The sequence below is a fragment of the Oncorhynchus mykiss genome, chromosome 26 (assembly GCF_013265735.2).
Source record: "Oncorhynchus mykiss isolate Arlee chromosome 26, USDA_OmykA_1.1, whole genome shotgun sequence".
In the NCBI taxonomy this organism is placed as follows: domain Eukaryota; kingdom Metazoa; phylum Chordata; class Actinopteri; order Salmoniformes; family Salmonidae; genus Oncorhynchus; species Oncorhynchus mykiss.
In genome coordinates, this window is record NC_048590.1 from 24,270,324 (window position 1) to 24,274,410 (window position 4,087).

The 4,087-nt window shown below is 40.0% G+C and overlaps 1 long non-coding RNA gene across 1 annotated transcript; it reads right to left on the reverse strand.

Moving 5' to 3' along the window:
• Window positions 1-2,125: 2,125 nt before the first annotated feature.
• LOC110506451 lies at window positions 2,126-3,805 on the reverse strand. The gene is made up of 2 exons (XR_002470971.2): window positions 3,381-3,805; window positions 2,126-3,124 (listed from the first exon to the last, which is right to left on the reverse strand). It is a non-coding gene; the product is annotated as an uncharacterized LOC110506451 (long non-coding RNA).
• Window positions 3,806-4,087: the final 282 nt, after the last annotated feature.

Here is a 4,087-nt window from a genome sequence, read left to right on the forward strand (position 1 = left end):
GTGCTTTAGCCTGAATGTCACCTTAGGGAAAGGCATTCAGAGAGCAGCTGTAAGTTAGGGCGTATTGGCACCTTTTCAAAAGTGTGTTCTAGTGAATTGGTCAATCAATGCTCTCTTTTGCTTGTGTCCTCGCTCAGTGCGGTGCCCCAGCATCAGTCTCAGCCTGAGCCTGATGCACCTATAAAACCTATCAAACACAGCAGTTAAATTGCTCTGTGGGTCTGGGTAGGCTTGGTGTTTGGCATCAAGCCCTCTGCCACCCTCAGTGTTAGGCCAGGGGGTTTAAGAGCATGTCAGGTGTAAATCTCCAGGCTGACTGATCTCCCATGTCTCCAGCTAGGATTTACCAGCTGCACAGAGAGAGGCAGGGAGAGGCCAACCTCACTAGATGCCAAGCAACACGGAGCAATTAGATCAATTATTGTTTTACGTGCAATAGACACTTAACAATCAAGCATTCAAACAAGACTTACAATCCTTCAAATTCTTCATAAGTCCGTCTATAGTGGTTTTAAAACAGAGGCAAAGTGTTTTTGACACAGTGGAACATTCACTTTGGGTAATGGTTTACTGTGCCATTTAAAGCTTTATTCCTCTGTGAATGTGTCACAAAACTGTCACTGGCAGTTTGTGGGAAGAAAAGGGAATATTTAAGGCAGAGTCTACAACATATACAAATAAAGTATGAAAAAAGACCAAAGGCGAGCTGTCAGAGTGTGAGGCTGAAGAAACTGCAAGGTCAACAACAACACCACAAGAGCAAAAACAGAGCTTGCACTAAAATTCTCCTAAAGTGCTTCACTGTAAGGATAAAGACTATGGACTAACATCAAATCACAAAACGAATGAAAGACTGGCAGCACTTTTAGGCAGAGTAAAATTTTATTAGCCTTTTGGCAAGAAGTTCTGAGTTTGAGCGATGACAAATACCCAATTTAAATCAACTGGCACAAGTGCTGTCCAGACCTTGTCCTTTTTTGTGTCTCCCCAGCTAGCACGTTTGGCTCCTTGGAGGTTGAGGGAATGTACGTTTTCTGTTTCCCACTGGTTCTTGGAACGAGGCCATATGCTTCCTGACCGGTACAACTTCAAGTTGTTTAAACATTCTGAGAACGGGAGTGAAAATTTCACCTTTTCTGGGAATGTAGAGTTTTTGGTTGCAGGGAGGTTTTGAGAAAAATGTACTATGGTTCCCTGAAAGTTTTAACAACATTGTGAGAATGGAAATTCTATATTTGAAGGTAATTAAATAACATTCTGAGAACATGTTTCAATAAGACTGCTAGCTTAGGTTAACTGTTTTGCACTCCAAGCACAGATAGGACACATGGAAATGAGTTTGAATAGGCATTAATCATGCAAGCAGATTTATTTTTATCCTCTCTGGGATAAGATTTGTTTTTAAAGCATCAGTGAGATTTGAACCTGTGATTTTCTAGTCCCTAATCATGTAATTAGTCCACTGTGCCACAAGGAATGTGCCAGCACTGCAGATTTTTTAAAACTCATACAAAGCTGTTAATTTTTGTCCATTCAAACAGACCCGATTTCAATGAAGACAAGTACTCATTAAGATCACACTTAACAAGATAGAGGATAGAGAGAGTTTTGTTGTTGCTAAGAATGTAATCTATAGTTACATTTTTTAAATACCATTATTTGAACTATCTTTGAATGTTACTTTTTCTTGTGTTTTTTATGTAAAGTTTTCTTAATGTTTTGAGAATATAACTTTAAATAGATCAGATGCCCACTCCTTGATGAAACCTGAAGAAAACATTATGCTGAAGTACTAAAATTCCCACAGAAGAACATTGTTTCTTAACGTTCTCTGAACGTTCTGAGAACATGACTTTAACCCTCCTGTTGTGTTCGTTTCATGTTAATTAATATTGTGTTCCCGGTCCAAAATGACCACCCCATTATAGATGATTATAAATCCATAATAATACATATTTTATCACCTAACGTTGTGTTAGATATTTTTAGCAACTTACGTTCTTGTGAACATTACAAGTTTTGAACTTCTATTCGCTATTTATGGCTTGTAGGCCTCATTGACCTGAGCTCATACAACTCGTTTTTGTCACGTTCGTCATAACGAGGAGACCAAGGCGCAGCGTGATACGAATACATTATTATTTTATTACACAAAGAACACTAAACAAACTAACACCAAAACGACCATGACGCTATACAACACGAGTGCTGACAGGCAACTACACATAGACAATAACCCACAAAACCAAAATGGAAAATGGCAACCTAAATAGGATCCCCAATCAGAGACAACGATAAACAGCTTCCTCTGATTGGGAACCAATTCAGGCCACCATAGACCTACATTTATCTAGACATACCAAAACCCCATAGATATACAAAAACCCTAGACAAAACACACGTACCAACCTCAACACACCCTGACCTAACCAAAATAATAAAGAAAACAAAGATGACAGTTTTTGAGTAAAAAAGCATAATGTATGGATTATTTTGACTATAACAAATACTCAGATTAAACATATTGTGCTATTTATCACATACTACTTGTGTCAAAGTTTAACAAGGACATTTGTTTTGAAACCATTTCAAACATTTTTTTTAAGTGGCACAAAATAACATCTGTTGTGTTCCCGGTCAAAACTGACCGGTATGATTTTATTAGTAAAGAAAGGACATGCCCAAAACAACATATGAAAACTTTACCATATTATAAAATTAATGGCTGAACACATTAAATAACAACAGTAACAATAACAGTATTACCAACAATAACCAAAACATGAAAATGTTCACAATTTGTCAATCAATGGTGGTTACATTTTTGTCTCTTCTGTCTCTGGCGGCCGTAGATCTTGCTTCTGGCCCTTGTATATCTCTAACCAATCCAGCAGAGGATGGTGTTGGAGGAAGGTGTTTGTGCCTTTGAATGAGGGGTGCCACCATGGCTTTCCCCAACTCTTCTAGGAATAGTCTCCTCTTGAAGAATTTCCCCTGCTTCCAGCCTGAAATCACCTCCATCCACACCACAAACGCATTGTAGGCCGACACATCTAGGATATTGAAGAACACCATGTGCAAACCAACGTGTCGTCATCCTCTTACAAGAGTATGTGCCAGTAACCTGCAAAAGTGCAACAATCGGTAAATAAAATAATGAGTGCATACAAGTGATACTTCATGGCTTGCATAGTAACGTGAAAAATTGCATCAAAGCGTTGTTTTAATTTATCACATCGTAAACATATTTACATATTCAAATGAATAGAATTGCCTCCATATTGTTCACAAATTCAATAAGCATTTCACCAAACAACAACAGGTCTCATTTTTATGATGCAGATAAAACAATCTGGTAATAGAAGAAAAAGTACACATACCTCATCAAGGTTGTCAATTCCCTCTTTGTTCCTGTTGTAATCCAGGACAGCGTTGGGCTTCCTGTCCTCCCTGATACTCACAGAGGCATCACTGTGCAGAGTTGTCATCAGGAGCACATTCCTCTTTTTCTTCGGGCAGTAGGACACACGAATCTGTGTATCGGTGGAGGCAGATTTAGAGGAAAAACGATCCCTGTCCTTGGTAGTGAGTAAAGCAGTGGGCAACTCAGGCTTGTACCTTCTGACAGTCCCCACCCACCATGGTCGTTTTTTTTGGAGCAGCTCCTGACCAAGAGCAGAAATTGCAGAAATTGTCACATGTTATGTTGTGCCCCTGGAGACCTGCAGTCATTTCCAGGACCACCCGCTCTCCCTGGTTCCTTTCGGGAACACCGTCAGCAGGTTCCAGGCATAACTTGTCCTGGCATCACATGCAGCCCATATCTTCATTCCATATTTAGACAGTTTGCTTGGCATGTACTGTTTGAATGGGTAGTGTCCCCTAAAAGCGACCAGACACTCATCCACTGTGATGACTGGACTTGGGTTGTAGATGACTGGCAGGCGCTCCACCCACTTGTGCGAAACCTCTCTGATCGCTGCCAGCTTGTCTTGTTGACACAGGCCTGGTCTTGTATCACGGTTGTTGAAGCGAATCATTCGTGACAACACATGAAATGTCTGGAGTGACATAGTGGCACGAAAAA